The 18,892-nt window shown below is 35.0% G+C and overlaps 1 protein-coding gene and 1 pseudogene across 3 annotated transcripts in view; both read left to right on the top strand.

Annotated features, from left to right (window-relative positions):
* Positions 1-18,892, top strand: part of LOC148941600 (uncharacterized) — a 140,757-nt gene that overhangs the window by 40,910 nt on the left and 80,955 nt on the right. The window lies entirely within an intron of this gene.
* On the top strand, positions 10,612-12,274 carry LOC148941601 (GPI-anchor transamidase component PIGT-like; annotated as a pseudogene).

The following is an 18,892-nucleotide window of genomic DNA, read 5'->3' on the forward strand; positions in this document are numbered from 1 at the left end:
CTACTATTGTTGTGTGCTTCGAACCCCCAAACATCCTTAGCTTTTAGGTGAACATGTAGGCAATCTACCTAACCCTTGTTATCTATAGAGAATATTTAGCACACTATTCTAATGAACATGGAGTAATTAATGAACTCATTAATGGGCATAGGACAAACGTAGCATTAGCCCTCGTTTAGTAGACCAAGAAAATGTTCGTGCAGACCTGTACGATTCCCCTAGAAGCCTTTTCCAAACAATCAAGAACTAGAGTGGCAGATCATAAGGAGTTGTCTTGAGGGTAAAACTAATGTTCCAATTTTGTTTACTTTGTTTCCTACACTGGCGCAGCCTGAGCGGACTATGATGGAAAGTATTTTTCAAATCATTTTAGGGGATGTTTCACGGCAATTGTCCTGTTTTGTTTTGTCTTATTCTATGTTTCGGCTCAACCTGAAAACTGAGAGACTTGCGAAATCTTTAAGAGACTTTTCATATCTCTCGAAACTAAAAAAAAAAAAAAAAATTCAAATAAAGTAAACAGCTAGATAACAACTTTAAATTAAAAGAATGTGCCCTGCGTGCGACAGTACCCTGCTACCTCCTATCTCTCTTCGCCCCTCCCGGCTGATTCTAAAGTTCTATAGTTTTTTAGTGAAACAGTTATTGAGAATAACAAACATACGTATTCTAATTTTATAGGAATATTTATGGATCCAACAGAGTCCAATCCAGTTTTGTATATTGGAGCTGAGCCCCTCTCCCTCCTAAAGGACACTTAGGGGTTGGTTTAGCCCCCTGAGCACACCTAGAATTTTCATCTTTTATTTTCACAAATGTTTTTTTATTCACAGGGTTGGGTAATTGCAAAAGCTTTATGCAGCAATTGCCTTTCCAAATATTGGACCTAAAAGTTTTATTGTTTAAAGCAAATGTTTCATTCTTGAGAAATCAGGGAAGATATTGGTTATCACATCCCAATTGCCCTTCCCTCCCGTTTCTAGAGCATTCGTTTCTGATATATTGGGAGAAGTCAAATTTTAGCGTAAGCTATGTAGGGTAAAGGGTGGAGGGTCCTCATGTATAACATAGTTTCTGTTAAATTAAGTTTCAATTTGAAAACTTTTGAAGTTTTAGTCTTTCGATTTGAAAAAGATTCTTTTTCTAATGAAACTTCACTCGTTCTCATCCAATTTATCTGAAAATGTGTCACAGCAAATTTGAAAATGTGGGTCAAAGAAATTAGATTTTGACACCTTAGCTCTTTCTATAAAAGAATTTACTTGCTTCTATGCGCACTAACTCACTAAAGCGTAGGGAGGGGCAAAATATATTTTTAAGATCTAGGAGAAACATTTTGTTCCGTTTTATAATGAAAACACCAAGAAAAAAGTACATTTCAATGATAATACTAGAGAAGGGCCTTTTTCAAAACCCAGGGAGAAGGGGGCTAAGAAATATAGGCTGAAATTACCCCCTCGACCCAATTGCCGTTCCTGCTGGTCTACACCCTAATAGCTGGTGTGCAACTGATTATATAAGATGCCCTGTAACTGCTGGATCAACTGTATAAACAGCCTCGATTCATTTTTATGGACTGCTAACTACTGGCTCCATACGATCACCCCTGGAAAAAAAAAAATAAACAAAAACATACATGACCATCCTTCATCGGAAAAATAGCAAATTTCCTATTTTTCTTATAGTAGGTTAATTTTTATGTACATTGTTTTTATTAACCTCTTTAAAAAAAAAGCATGGACATTTTTGTATGCTAATAGCTTTTGATGAGCAAATATAGAATCAACCAATTTTGAAAGAAATTTATATCACCGCTAATATTGGAATCTGATAACGCATATATTATGAGCAAAACTTATATAATTTGGTTTCTAATAACAGAATTTACTCTCTACTAACATGTTGTAACGAAGAACTTTTTATTTAAGGCTCTCTTAAATGTGACAAACTTAAAAAAAAAAACACACACAAGGAGCGTAGTAAGGAGCGAAGTTGAAACTTAAAACGAACACACATTATTGCTTCACAGCCTATGCAGCATATATGTATAAAACTAGTGCAAATGAACTGAATGGTAACATAAATTATGCAAAACTAGCGCTTCGATGAAAAAAAAACAGGAATATTAGATTTTTTGTACGGTGCTACACTTATTCCCTCATACCGAGCAGAAAATTCTTCCGTTTGAAAAACTGAGCAGCCACAGAGAAAGTATGACAAAAAAAGATAAAGAAGAAGGTAGTCATGTCAATCTGCTTTCAAACGCACAGATAGGGAAATTAACACAGGGAAAGTTTTGCCCAATTTGCTCCATAGCCTAATGTCAAGCTTTTGATAGATAATGTGCCAATTTGTAGTAACTCATCACCTTCCTTGGCAAGAAAGAAATCCCTCTTAATCCAAATAGTCAATTTCAATGTTTTGATGGTAAAAAAAAATTGCATTTTTAATAAATTGTTTAATGCCAAATTATATAAAACTAAAAGCCAACACCCACTTTCACGTAAATCTTAGATAAATCATTTTTTGTGTCGAAAAAGAGACATTCAGTTTTCAAGAAACTTGTATTGTCAGAAACTGCAACTTTTTCTTTTTTTGATTAAACGGAGGAGTTTCCTTTTGAAGTTTGGGAAAAGGCAGTCCCTGAAAATATTCTAGCCCACTTTCTAAGCGGCATACAGTCACTTATTTACAATTTTGTATTAGATAAGATGTTTGCGTGAATGGTACTGTTGTAAAATAATAAGTCAGCAATTTAAATCTGATTTGCAAAAGTTCCATGGTATTATTTCAGAATAACATTGGTAAAATTTGACAGGAAGTGAAGAATTATTACTGCACTAATAATTTAGCATATTCAATCGAAACAGTGCAACAAATGAATGGAAAGAGGTTATGTTTTAATTAAAACTTGGCGCGTTTTACCACTAAGTAAAATTAAATTATCAAGTGGACTGTCAATTATTCTTTTAATAACAATTTTGCATGTTTTGGGTAAATTCCTAGTTCTTTCTTATTGTTGAGAATTTACACTGGTCTATTTTGAGTAGAAAAAAAGGATGATGTTGATATTTGCTAAAAGCTAATAAATTTCTGGGACTGGATTTTTGATTATAATGTATGCATGATTCTCGCTTTATTTAAAATTCATTATATTTAAGCCTAACAACCAAAAGTTACCACCCGACTGAGAAAACATTGACTGATTTTGAAAAAAAACATTAGCAAGTTAAATTATCTAACCTTCAAAAAAGATGACATCTTTTTCCCCGGTGGCTTGAAAATTAGATAAAAAGTATGGCTATTGAGATAACCATAGTTTAGTTTAGAAAAAGTGGAAGGGCCATTGCACCAGAAAGTGGAAGGGCCATCTGGTCAGTCATATTTACCGAAATCCTCCCATACAAGCATTTATTCTTCAAATAGATCTAATAGAATACTTCCACTTTGTCACTATATTTTCGTCCTTCTTCTGTTACTGACAGAATGCTCTTCACAGAAAGTTCAGTTGACAAATCGGCGTCAGGTTTGTAATGAAAATATTATGATGCAAATAGACAATATTTTTGCAAAGAGTAAATATTATATTGATGAATTTCTAAAATATAAATCTGATATGAGAAAAAAAAGGAGAGTTAAAAAAAAAACATCCTTATAGTAGTAAAAGTACTAATGTTGATTGCCTGGAAATAAATGGAAAAATATTACAGGACCAAAAGATATTTTAGATGATTATGGTGATTTTTTAGGATTATTGGTTATAGACTTCGTCTACTATCGACACAAATCTGATTTCTCCCCTTGTTCCAGGTAATAAGGAACTTGCAAAAAGTTCCTTTACTTTTTCAAAAATTGTGCGTCAAGACAAAAAAAATTATTGTTCTTCTGATGAATTGAGATAATCAGCTGCAACTGTTAAGTGGATAGTAGAAAGCATTTCCCCTCTTTTGATACCAATTTTTAATCTATCACCAACCCATGGGGCTTTTCTGAGCTATTAAAAAAATTTTCATAATTGGAAATATTCATCAATATTCATCTGCTTTTGTATTCAGTACCGTTTTTGGAAAAATTTGATAGTAGACCATTATATTAGGTCCTAATAAACTACATTCTTCTCGATATGGACTCATAAAAGGGAAATCATATTCTTGTCTTGTCTTAAGATCGCTTTTCAGTGAATAGGCAACGCAGCAGCAAAGTGGACCTTGCACTTTGACGATAAACCACATCAGTCCAGTTTTTGTTAAGAAAAAAAATCCCTCATTGTTTTTTTTGTGCCCCTTGGCATTATGCTCCCCTTAGCCAGGGTCCATGCGTAAATCTAGGTCTGACTATGATAGTTAGGTACTTATGGATTAGCTGGTACCCACACAATATATTTTGCCTAAGAAAACTAGTCAAACGGGTATCTGACAATAGATAAATGGATCGCAAAGCGTGGTTTATCATTGCGTTTACAATATTTAAACTATTGTTTTTTGGGGCTAAGGAGGAAAACGATACCTTGGTTACTTATTTGGTAAATATTTACCAAATCATATTATTGAGTTATGACTAAATTGAATATCCCACGCGATGCGTTTTTTATGCTCTTTACGAATATAACAATAATTTTTTTCGAAAATGAATTTTAGTCCCCACCCCTATATGTAGCAATTCAGGGTATATATTTGCACATTAGGGGGGTGGGGGTAATTTTATTTCTGATGTAAATGAGAGGTAAGTTTAAACTTTTTCCCCCCCCCACTAATGTGCAAATATATACCCTGAGTTGGTATATATAGGGGTGTTGGCTAAAATTCATTTCTGACAAAAATGATTATTATATGTGTAAAGATCATAAAAAAAGGCATCAACTGGTATATTCACTTTAGTTGTAACTGAATAACATAATTTGGTAAATCTTAACCACTTATTTAATATATGTTGCACTTTACTCCCCTCCCCTAGTGTGCAAATATATAGCCCAAATTTTTGTCTAACTATTATAGGTAGCCTAACAATTATTATTACCTTTTCAAAAAATGGTAAAAGCCATTAATCTACTAGAAGATCGTGAAAATCTGGCAGGAGCTGTGGATATTCAGAGACATCACTAGGGAGGGAGGAGGTGCTGCCCTAATCAATGGTTGGAAGGTGATAAAATGAACCATCGAAATGGCAATAACGGCATCAACTGGTGCAAATTTTAGGTTTTAGAGGGGTTGGGTTGTCAAACAGAGTGGCTGGTAACTGCAGATTAAACGTAGTAGAAGTAGGCGATGTTGGTTGGTTCGAATGCCGATAGTACTGTGAACGAACGATTACGGTAGTTCCAAATATTCAGAGCCAATAGATGAGGGTGACGTCCACATGGCTCTTAATATTCCCGGTTTTAGTCCTACGGTTGTTTCAGTGGGACTTGGGGTTTGAGGTGATTCAGTGAAGATTGTCAAGCCTGTAGGGGCAAATGGGCTTGCAGATGAAGTAACCATCTCATTTGAGGCTTGCAAATTTGAGACATCAAATTGCAGCTCCTTTGATAGCACCGTCGTCTCTGTCACTAGTTTTGGTTCCTTCCCTCTGGCGGCTTGGTCTGAAGCAAGAATATACTGTAGAGCATACTCATAAGGAGCTGTCAGTACGATCATTAAACAATTTCCAATATCCTCAGATTAATGATAGGGTGAGGGCCGAGTTGAGTTACCTTTGAAATCCTTTTGGAAACTTAAATATAAAAAATTATAATAAAATGGCCAGAGTAGAACATACCATATTAGCTAGATGTCTCTTCTGGGAGGTTTGTGCAAGTGTTGGCAAGCAGATGGCATAACAAAAGTCGTGTATTAAAGCTCAACCGTGGGTATAGAGAGGGTTAAAAGTAATTGTACTCAAAACTGACCAGTACCCGTGAAAGGGTAATACCGTTGTCCATTTGGATACACCCAAATTCAAACATTTGCTTTTTTCCTCATTATTAATACTGCATGTAACCAATATACAAATTGCATAATTTACAATCCTAGCACTGGGACTGTGGGGGCTAAGTCATACAAGGAGGCATAGTTATTAGACCTTTTGCCATGTTTGAACAAAATAAATATTTCAAAATTTCGATCAGTGTTGAGCAGCGGGGCACCTAAAATGTATGAGGAGTAGGGGAGAGGTTGTTTACCATCCCTTCACTCTTCAACTATCCCTCAACATACCCTGGAATTTAAAACTTAATACCCTCACCTGTTCTTTAGATGATGCTGATATTCCATATTGACACCCAGCAAGCACATGGTGTATTTTGATTATGTTCGGCATCCCTCTCAACATTTGCTTAAAGTTTCGCCTTAATACATTAAGCCCTTTTGGAGACCCAGGATCAAACATGCCCTCTTTTTATAATAAAAAAACTGGTACTTATCGGCTAGCTGGAACACACGCGAGAAGTGAAGTTTGGTTAATGCTAATGAAATAAAACAAAATACGATGAAAATATAATAGTTCAGAAGCAAATGTGGGCTATATTTTTGCATATTAGGGGGGGGGCATAGCATATATTAAATACGTAACCTAATCTAACCTAGGGCTTGGGTGCCTCCAAAGCTCTTAGGCTATATTCACTTTCTAGGAACAAATTATTTACTGTGACCAGAAAGCTTTTTCTTTGTAAGGAGATAAATCAAAAGACTCTTCTGACAAACACGAGTCTTTTTTAAATGTCATTTCGATATTTTTCCCACTTGAGTGCTGATGTCATTAATAGCAGACAATTTTTTCCTTCTCAAGGGAACAATTTTCATCAAATCAAGCAGAGATTTTTTTTTCGCCAGCAAAAAATTAATATTATCAGATAGCGTGGTCGGTGGAGCATTTTCTAAAAACGAGTAATTACTTTATCGGGGAAAAGTCGAGTCAGATTTATTTTCTTTTTTACTACCGTTAACTTCTATACAAAAAGGTGAAACCAAATAAACACTTTATTTATTATCATTTATTCCTAAGATAGACTTTATAGCTTGGAACTTATACTCGCACCATGGGTGTAGGGAGGGGGAGGCAGGGGGGCATATTCCCCCCTAGACCTTCAAATTTACATTAGATATGGATGAAAAAGCAGATGGTTGGAAAAACAGTTGATAAAAGGTAGACGGTTGAAAAACTGGAAAAAAACAGAAATTTATTCAAATAAATTTATTCAATTTAAACAAGAAGCAATCATCCATAATGTCTTGGAAAGATTTAGCTGTAATCCAAGAAGGTTAATGCTGAAGCATATTGATGATTTATAATTTTTGGTGATTACTTATTAATAAGGATTTCATAAGCATGATAGAACTTGCTGGCAATATAAGGTTTTGTGAACTGCCAATATAACTTCAACTCCCCCCACCCTTCATCACAGAAGTGGCCGCCCCCTCCCCTAGGCAAAAGCTACGTATGCCCATGCCGACATAACTTCATCTCCCCCTCCATCACAATATCGACTGCCCCCCCCCCCCCTAGACAATATGCTGCATACGCCCATGAGTCGTACTATTGTGTCCTAGACTAAAAGAGGTGGGGATAGGACACATAAGTTAGATCCCCGCTCTCTTAACACGTTCCTACAACCCGAGTGGGAAGATGTGATGGCGGCAGCAACTTATCGCGAAGACTAGAGACTCCTCGACGATGCCCTAGGCGCCTCTGGAGGTACTGAAAGATCTAAGATCTCAGGTATAAGGTGTTGACTGACGCGTTTCAGCTAGTTGCACTATTCTCCTATTAAGGACGCTGCTTTTTACCCATTTTAAATGCATTTAAAATCTCAGATTGAATTTATAAATGCATTAAACGAAGAATTAATTTCTCTTTTAAAATGATGATTTTAACTTGATGAGCTGATGAACTGACCAAGGATCTGCGTTGCACTGGTACCGATTTCATTATTCAATGCCTTCAGCCGGGAGTGCAATACGTGGTTGGGGGCAAATCATCCGACGAAAATTAGTAACCACTTTACGTTGGTAATAGCTTTTTTTTGGTATTAATAAAATGATTGATTGATTGAAATGATGAAGGTAAAAGGATAAAAGAAAAACATCGTTTATTTAGCTATTATTGTCTGGATGTTCAAAACGATTACAAAAACTAAACGAGTAGATTCAGAATTCCCATATTATATGCTACTTTGCAAATAGGGCTTGGGGCTAAGAGAGCTGATGACAGGGGCTTAGATCCAGCATTTTATTGGAGGGGACAAGAGTGGTCCATGTCCAGACATTCAAGGGCCATGGGCTATGTAATATTTTTTCTCCAAATTATTGGGGGGAACTGCCCCCTCCCTCCCAAACGACAACCCTGGGCTCTAATTCTGCCTCGTACACGATCTATGAATGACTAAGAATTATTTCTTTTTTTTAAAGGAAAACAAGAAAAAACAATGAGAAATAACGGCCACGACAGAAGAAATATGGACATTACAAATTTGATCCGTAACATCACATAATGAATCGTAAAGTTGCACTTGTGTGAAAGGTTCTACAGCGTAGTGTGAAAGCACCATTATCCGTCGCCTGACAAGCAGCAACAATTCTGGTCCAATGCTATTCCCCTTTGCAAGCAGAATTGTGATTGTTATTTCTGAATTTTCAAAGTAGAGCTTTTTTAGCCTGTCTTAAAAGGGTGTTAAGATTTCTATTATAACTTTTATAAATATCTTTATCTGATTGAGATCCAGTTTTAGTAAACTTTTCATAGAGTTCTTGTCTTATATCCATCGATTTAAGTAGCGCTTTCGATATCCGTGGTTTCTTTGCAACGTCATAACGTGTTTGCTTTTGTTTGAACTTTAGACTTTCATATAACATCTGAATCAGTTTTTCATACCATTTACCAAATTTATCATTAACACAATCATTACCATCAAGGCATTCAAATGACTCATTCGAAAGTTTAGTCCTATATTTATATATAGCTTTCTTATCAATTATAGGCTGTTTAACTCCAGTCACACCATCTCCTTGACGACAACAACTAATAGCTGCACGGATCACAATAGCACAGTGATCGGAAACGTCGTTCACTAACACTTGGGACAAATTGCAACTAACATTCAAAAACAAATTATCAATCACAGATGCAGAAGCTCCAGACATTCTAGTTGGAATATTAACAGAAGGGGGAAGACCATAACTATACATAATTCTCAAAACACTTCTTGCATTCGAATTCACATTTTGCACATTATTCAAATCAATATTAAAATCACCACTTATAAAGCAAGGCACTCGCGAATCCGGTATTTTATCCAGTATATTATCCATCAGGTCCAAAAACTCATCCACATTTCCTGAAGGGGGCCTATAAACAACAACAAGAAATAGCTTCCGCCCAGACAATAAAACCTCTAAACCATTGATTCAAAATCATTTCTCGATATACAGCAATATTAAGCCGGCCTTGGCCGGCTTAATATGTTAAGCCGGCCTTGGCTTAACATTATATCCAATTTTCACATAAATTGTAAGGCCACCATGCTGTCTTTCCACTTGATTCCGAACAAACAACCTACAACCTGGTATATCCAATAATGAAGAGTTATGGTCTTTCAGCCAAGTTTCTGTCAAAGCCATTACATGAGGCTCCAGCCTAGATGAAACTTTATTAATATAATTAAACGCACTATTTAAACAAAGACAATTTATACCATACATTTTCAGCTCCTGCATAACTTTCCATTCATTCAATTCATTCAGGCACACATAGTTTGAGTCAGCACACTCGACATTCATTCCACCCTCTTCATTCCACCTGGTCTTCATTCATGATACCCTCACTCATCTGTGAAAAATCAACACGACGACTTTCAAGTTCCTCCTATCTATTCAAATTTATCTCAACCATTATCAAACATCAAAGACGGGCAAGAGAACGAAGCGAGAGAAACTAAACCATTTAACTTACCCCAAATTTTCATTCTACCATCAAGGTCTGAGGAAATAATGGGGCCATAACCAAGCACCCAAAACACAAAAACCTGAAACAAACAAAAAACAAAATAAAATAAAATAAAACAAAAACTAATAAACGGTAATAGCCTTAAAGTACCAAGGACACCTAAAATGAAAACTAATTCATTAAATTGGTCAAGTGCAAACTTACACAGCCATCCATTTCTATTTCTTTGTCGCTTCTATTTTGGAGGAAAATGGGGGTGGAGGTGAAACAGTTTACAATAGCCTTCAAAGACTATTTCCAAATAGATGCTAAACATTTTCAACTTTTCGATACATTTTCTTAGATGACAAGGACAACCTAGATGAAAACCTTCTACCCCAGCTGTGGATTTGTTTTTAGAACATTTTTGGGGAGAGCAAGACCCGATGCAAAATAACATCCCTGTTTTAAATTGTTATTCCAATTTATACAAAATTTTCATAAACGAAACACGTTGTCTGAGGATCTTGTATAGACAAAACGGTAAACAGTGCATTTCATACGTAGGGTAAGGCACACTGAAAGAAGAAAACAACTGCAAATAAATGTGTTACTTTATTTACAAGTCATATTATTTAACATTGGACATGGCAAAGCCGCAAAAAATACATAGTTCTAACGACACAGCATTTCAAACAAGTTGCTCAACTAACTAAAATGTGGCTTGCAGAGCTACTTGTGAAATGGATTATGCTCTTCTTGGTTTTCTTTACGATTCTGAGATTGGTGAGTTGCCATGAAACCTTTTCAAAAGAACTAGTTCCTCTCAAGTCTGGGCACCTAATGAGCTACGACTTCCCCGGGTCCATTATGGGAAATAGTTTAGCGTTATAGAGCACAAGAGTTATATTTTTCTTTGACTCAAGGATGTTGGAGGACGAAAAAATGGGGATTCCCCCCCAAGATCTGCACCTACTGGTGCTGAAATTTATGCGTGGTTTCAGCATGACGTTTCAAATGTGGATAAGAGGTGGGAACTATTGACCAACAGTGTTTCTGGACTATTCTGCTCTTCTTTGACCCTTGTAAGCGGTGACTGTGCTATTGAGTCCTCTTTCGCTTTTGGACCGGATAGTTTAATAGACAATCGGTTTAATAGCGATTTTGGGCGCTACGCACCAGTACCAAGTGGAATTTTTTGTACGGAAAATTTGACCCCATGGATGAAGATGTTGCCCTGTGACACAAAACAAGGACTCGCATCGTTATTAAACCAAGCAAAAATGTTCAGTTCAAACTGCCATAGCATGGCTGTTAATTGGAGGCCAAGTTGCTCAACGGATGAATGCACTGGCGTAGTATGAGAGCTAGCTTTACCCCTAATTTCTTCCACTTCTTCCACTAAACCCCCTGTGATAAATCTTGCGTCTCTTGGAAAACATGACTGGTCACTAGAATCAACTTTTGGAAGTGATCTCTACTCATACTGTCCATTGGCACAAATTAGTAAAATTCAAATAGACGTAACACAGAATCAGACAGGAAAGCGTTTCAAGTTACTGCCTATTACTAAAGTTTTACCTTGGACTAGAAATGGACTGAAATCTTATTTTGCTGTCTACGACGTGCGAAGATTCACTTACGATAGGCCGTTGAGTGTTAGAGCCATCTATGAAAAATCTGTTTTGTATGATAATATTTTACCACCTCCGTTGCACGCTACTCGGTTTTTGGCTTGTTGTGGACATGAAAGTGGCACAGTTATGGAACAGATGATAAACACACTTGCTTCGGAGTCCACAAATATTATTTACCTTGAAACTTTACCCTTGTACTTTCGTGTTTATATGGCCACATCTTAAATATTATTTCTTTAAGTACAGATAAAAGGTTGCTTCCAGACTATCTCCATTTCGTTCTTGGACGTGATCGTATAAGACCTCATCATCTTGAAGTAGTTCTTGAAGTTCCTTCAAATTCGACTATTGAAATTCAATTTGAATTTGAAAAGGCCTTTTGGAAGCGCCATGAATATCCTGCGGATGCAAACCGTGAATTTGACATTCCAGTTGCAATAATCAGCGCTTACCTTCTCATTCCTCATAATTTCACCACCTTATCACAAGAATCAAGTACCTTTGAATCCAGTATGAATGTAACCTCTTCTAAAGGATATGCTGTAAGAATGCACAGTGAAATCCTGGTAGTAACGATGACAACTCCTGACTTCATTATAAGCTAAAATGTTATTTGTCTTACTGTCACTGTCTTAGCTTTGGTATTTGGACCCCTTTATAAATTTACCACTAAAAGACTTGTAAAGCGATTGGTGAAAGAAAGCAAAGCAAAGAGGTTCCTAAATTATCTTCTTGATAACTGAAATGGATAAAAGGTGAGATGGAGGAAAAGGGAAACAATAAAAGTTTGAATGTAATTATTTTAATTCTGAAAATATACAAGATAAGAAGGTAATTTTGGAGGATAGCAAGTGGAAATTCAGCAACTGATTCATGTCATCTAGGTACTTGTTATTTTATTTACCATTTTTTTAAACAGGCTCAAATCGACCAGTGTATGTAAGTAAATAGAATAGGTTTTGGTTTTTCTTTGTTAGTTTTGTTGTTTTTTTTTGTTTTTTTTTATATATCCTGATCTTTATTATAAACTTATTTTTATAAAACTTAAAATAAGTTCTAAGACAATACTAGTGTTCCAGGATAAACAGAATCTTTATCTCCTTTAATACAACCCCCCTAAAAGGGTTTAAAATTCAATATAGTTCAACGAGGAAAATTTCGGCCCAATGAAAACGGGGATACTGAGTAAGCCTTTCTTAGCCTCAATTATAATATGCCCACTTGTTCCGATTCATCATACTTGTCTCGGGCTTAAAATGGAAAACCACGGATATTAATTTATATTAATAGTATAATATAAATTAATACGTATATCAATTTATATTATTTTTATATTAATAGTATACCAATTTAACCATGTATTTTCATAATGTCCGGAATACTTTCCCTTAGTCTGCCAAATACTTTTATTTATTTGAAGATACCTCGTTTAGTACCTTCAAATAAATCTTAAGAGTATTTGGCTTCTTATTAATTTTTCCTCTTTTTCTTTTTGTTCTTAATTTTCGTAGTGTTAATTTTCATTGTTTTTTTTTATTGATTTTACCCCCCCCCCCTCCCACCCCCAATGGATATCTCTGCCCATGATGGAAAATTATTTTGGTAAATAGTGTTTGCTATCGTTTTTGACTGTTACTGCTAACGCTAGTACCACTGCTACTCTTACCAATACTACTACTTCTACTAAACTACTGCAACTACTACTATAATTGCAGCAACTTGTAAGGATTAGAGTATGAAGTTGAAACTTTCAGAGAAGACTTAAAGGGGATGATCAATTGACAAAAGGGTAATATATGCATGTCACTGCTAACACTAGTACCACTGCTACTTTTACCAATACTACTACTGCTACTAAACTACTCCAACTACTATTACAATTGCAGCAACTTGTAAGGCTTAGAGTATGAAGGTGAAACTTTTGGAGAACACTAAAAGGGGATGATCAATTGACAAAAGGGTTTTGATGTCAATAAATGTATCAAAGAATGGGCTTATAATGCTGATTCTAAATATATAATTTTTTTTTTTAATTCTGGGAAAGATTTAACCCCGGGAAATTTAGTCAGTGTTGTGTATAAAATTCCTTGTTCTTGTGGGAAGTTCTATATTGGTGGGACTCACCAACAATTTACTGAAAGATTTATTGAATATCGAAATTCGATAGAAAAAAACCCTACAATTAAGCAAACGTCCGGAAACTTTCGTTTCAGGTTTAGCAGAACATCTTTGGTTTTAACCAGATCACTTTGTAAAATTTGATGAGGCCTTAGCTATTTAAAATGATAAGGGGTAGGCACAATGGGCGAGAGCAGCCATTTAAATTAAAAAACATATATTTGCCCCCTTCCACGCTCTTTTCTATCAAAAATTGTTTGATAAAAATTTAGACATACCGTATCCATTTTGTTCAGCATAGTATATAAACCCAATAAATTCGTCTTTGGAGTTAATTTTACCTCCATCAGTCCCTGGGGAAAGTTCTTGAAAATATAAAATTTGCCCATTGTTTACGTATAATATGTGTTATTGGGAAGCATGTATAATTTTTTCGGGTAAAGAATTGAATTTTCTGAAGGAGGATTTTCCACAGGAAGAACTTTCAATGGGGAAGGTTTCCGGGATATGAACTTTTGAGGGGAAATTTTACACTGGGGGGGGGGATTTGTCAGAATTCCTAAACAAAATTGTTTTTATTTTAACTTTCTCTTTATCGACCCAATCTCATGCGTGGAGATGTTAAGGTTAACTGTCCGGAATAAATTTTTGATGGGATTGAATTGTCTACACGATCTCTTCGGGAAGAGGAGGGATTTTTCTGTGGAGGTAGAGCCGGATTTCCTGGCATTAAAAAACATTTGAAATAAAATAAAAATAAAAGTTTTGTTTTCATCTGAAAGTACGCCTAAGGAGCAACATTGAAACGAAAAAAAATACATATATGAAGGGGGTTGCCCCCTCTTCAATACCTCTATCTTTACGCTTAAGTTTGAATTTAGTCCCGATTTTGTAAGAACGACTGCCGAAACACAATTGTCGTTTAAATAGAATAATGAGAAGCTTAACAACTAAAAAACTTCAGCGCGAATAGTCGGGTGTTTAGAGGGATCAATTCCCCTTATTATGTTGCCGTTTCTATTCGTTTTGATTTTTAATATTACTCCTTACTTTCAGGTGAATTTTTTTTTTATTAAACTCCTGGTGTAAGTTCATGTCTGCTTGCCGAAGTTCATGAATTTGGAGAAATCGTTGCACAAGTTTTTGCTCTGTACGCGATTATTGCCTTTCTTTACTTTATTTTTGTCATCTTTCTGAAAACAAGTGACATAAAAGTCTCGTTTTCGGGCTTAGAGAAGAAAGCAACAAATATATTGTAAAACCTAAAGCAACGGAGTTCCAGAGTTTTTTTCAGCATATATTTTTTTATTTTAAAATAATTTTGAAGTTTTTGCCGCAATGTCAGCAATAAGCGTTTTCAGCTACGGGTTCCAATCCCGTGGTTTGGCTCCAAAACCTACTCTGTAAAAGGATTGACTTACTACTTGAATCCAAGCCCTACTTGATCCTGAAAACGAAGCTAAGACAACATTCAATTCAATTAAATTTGAATGCCAGATGGAAGTTTCCAAGCATTTTGGAGCTCAATTTTACGGCGATTTGTGCTTCATTTTAAACACGGTCTAGAATTCGTGGAGAGGCCAGGTTATGAAAGTTTTTGTGGCCAGGTTCTGTCGTTAAGCCTAAGTCACGCCAATTTTAAGAACGAGATTGGGGGGTGTAACATTCAATTCAATCAAATTTGAATGCCAGATGGAAGTTTCCAAGCATTTTGGAGCTCAATTTTACGGCGATTTGTTCTTCATTTTAAACACGGTCTAGAATTCGTGGAAAGGTCTTTAAAGATGGAGAAAAGTTGAGAGGCCAGATTATGAAAATTTGGCGGCCAGGTTCCATCGTTAACACTGAGTCAAGTCAAATATAAGAACGAAATTGGAGGGTGGAACATGCAATTCGATCAAACTCCAATATCAGCTAGAATCTCCAAGTTTTATTACCTCCACTGCGATTTATGCTTCTTTTTGAAAACGATAGCCCAATCTAGAGTTCGTGGAAAGGTCTTTACAGATGGGAAACCGATAAGAGGCCAGACTCTTGAAATTTTGCGGTCAATTCTGAGTGACGGCCATTTTAAAATTGGGATTTTTAGTATTAAGTAAATAGCGGAAATTGGCGATAATCCGGTCTTTGTTTCTTATTTTTTACTTCTATAGTGTTTTTATGAGAATTAATTCCTATTTTAACCGCTACTATCGATGACTACAGATTTTTATCATTAGATCATATGAACCCATATTTTATTGAAAAATATTAGAAATCGACTAGTCTTAATGAGATATAGTTTTTGTTATTATTTATTCTCAGTTTCAAAAACAATGGTAATTTTTGCAATTGCTGATAAGGCTGAAGAGATGGGATGACTTAGAGAAATCTACCAGGGGCACGGATTCATGTCAATTTTCGTTTAATGAAGATAAGTTTCAAAATATAGGGGAAGGAGGGGAGGGAGGTGCAGTCGTGTTTTTTCAAAGGAAATACAAAAAACAATTTTTTTCAAAATCTATCCTTGCCCTCCCCCCCCCCCCCACCATAATTGGTGTCCCTGAAATATAAAAGTGCTGCTTATCTCACCGGAGTAATTTAATTTAATTATCAACTTAGGAATATAAATACAGCTCTTTAAGCGTTATCACTAAAGGAATAGAGACGAAATATTAAAATTTCTGATGTTGACTCGAACTATAGATGACATTGTCGACCTTATTTGCCTTATAGATTTAGAAATAGAAAACAAAACTAAGTTTTAACTTAAAAAATGGTCAGACTAATATACGGATTAAAACTCTTATATGATTTTTAACTATTATTACTAACTAAGAAATGTTAGAATTTGCATATTTGTTATATAATCACAAGCTTCCCAAGCTCCCACAAGCTTCCCGGTTATTGGGATGCTTCTTCTGTAATTAAAAATAATTCTTAATTTCCTAATTTACGAATTATTGCAATCATATTCTGGCAAATATATGAAAGCAAGTCATGTAGGTTTTTTTTTGTAGTAATCAATTAATAATTAGTCCTACATAATTGATGGTTAGCGTTTGAGAAACCACTTTTTTTTCAATATAAAATTTTGGACACGTGCCGCATTAGAAAATGTCAATCAGAGGAAAGTTTAATGCTGGGCTACTTTTGTTTTGTTTCACATTTTTTCGTTATATGTATATTTACTAAAGCTTAAAACAAATTCCTAAACTTTTTTTTCTTTTTTTATACAAATAATGAGTAAAATTTTAGCACATGAATGGTGTACAGGATACTTAGGAAGAAAATATAATATAGCCAAGTTCCATTCAATTTCATTAATTTATTTTTGTTTATTTTACCCCACTAAGAACTAAAATGAATTCCTAACCATCGAATTCTTGATGTTCGTTTTTTTCTTTTTCTTTCTTCTTTTTATGGGGGGGGGGGGTTAAAAAATGATTTTTCTTTTGAGTAACCAATGTTATAAAGAAACCTTTGTATTTTGCAGTTTTTCAAGAGACTAACCCCTTCATGGTGCAAGTTCTTCAGGCCTTTAAGCAGTGTTATCGATGGGGGGTGGGGTAAACAATTCCCCCTAGATTTTGAAGAATACCCTTTTGTGGTGTTTTCATTTGCAAATATTTTTGGTATTTTCATTGAAAAACAAAAGACAACAAAATTGCCCTGCACCTTAGAATTTGAAAAATACATTTGCCACTTCCCCCCTCGTCTTTCGGTCCTAGTATTATTAATTCTATATTTAAATAAAATAGCTTTGATTTCTTTTCATCTAGAATCAGAACTGTAACGAGAATGCCAAATAAAAAGTACATAAAACAGATTTTTTTTTTTTGCATAGTTTAAGAAACGCTTGTTCTTGCATACTTGAAAATAAATTTACCATGACGAGATCTCTGAGCCAAAATATTAAAGCCGTCAATAATTATAATTAATGAGTTAAAATTCTTTTGTTTTAGCTTGTGTTTTGGAAACTAATTATTCGGAATTGGGTCCAACTATTTCCTGGAAAACATTAAATTAATTTTATTTTCTACTATGGGTATCAAACAGTTCGTGGTAACGAAATTGAAGTAAGGAGCGACCCGGGTCAATTGTAACCGAAACTCTAAAAAATAAATAAATTAAAAACAGAATCTAAAAAAACATTGTCTATAAGAAATTCTTATTCTAGTTTAACGGCGCCCTTGTATTTCAGCAGTTGTTTTGAAAGAATCTTCAGGTAAATACAGAACAAGCTCTAAAGGAGAGACAAAGGGAGGATGGAGGTAGAAATTGATATACAATCCTAAGAGCCGTACTAAGGACTTGCGTTTAGGGGTAGGGTGGGGGGGGTGCTTCAGAACAGGCACGGTCACCAGAATCTAAGTCTGAAGGTGAGGAGCTAGATTCGCAAGCAAATCCTGTTTTAAACAGTCTTAATGACTGTGAAAGTGACTAAATGTTCCGCTCTTATGACCAGTGATTATTTAATCATAGTTACCAAAGTGTTACAAATCTCTTTTTTGATTGTATTCGATACTTTTATAAATAAATGAAAAATAAAATATATATGATGTGAGGAATGTGGCTGAATACGGGTATTTAAAAATGCAAGGCTGTTAGGGTAACATTTCTTAGGTTTAAATGTAGAAAAAATTACAAATAAGATTTTACTTCTAAATAATGGTAAATTTGATTAAAAAAATGTATTTACTCTTTTTTTAAAAAATGGAGGTCCGAAATCAGGTACCGTCCAATTGCTGAGCTATTACCCTAGGCACAAGATTACCAAAGGGATAAAACAGACAGTTAATTAAATTGATGAAACTCCAGATGTAGGGGCATTGCGTTTTTTAAGCCCAGGAAAATCGGATTCATTAAAAAATTCATTAAAAACTGTAAGTGACTCTTAATTAGGAATTAAGGAATTAATTAGGAATTTTACCTTATTTTATCAGTTTTACCTTATTTTACCAATTTTACCAATTTTACTTACATAATTTTTATTCTACGATAATTTTATAAAACTAGTTTTTTCGATATTAACTTTTATTTCTGTTAATTTGCACTTCATCTATTCATTTATACGAATTTTTGTTCGTTTTAAGTTCTTTTATCATATGACTATTTCTCCTCGGTTCGTGCTTTAGTTTGCTCTTTATTTTATTTTATTTTTGATCTTCGTAAAATAAAAACAAAACTGAGCCGTTGGAGATAACATGTCCCCCCCAGCCTTTAGGGATAGGTCTTTAAGTTATAAAATTTGCCCATTGTTT

This window comes from Artemia sp. Qi Xiang Cuo, chromosome 18 (assembly GCF_049724085.1).
Source record: "Artemia sp. Qi Xiang Cuo chromosome 18, ASM4972408v1, whole genome shotgun sequence".
NCBI lineage: Eukaryota > Metazoa > Arthropoda > Branchiopoda > Anostraca > Artemiidae > Artemia > Artemia sp. Qi Xiang Cuo.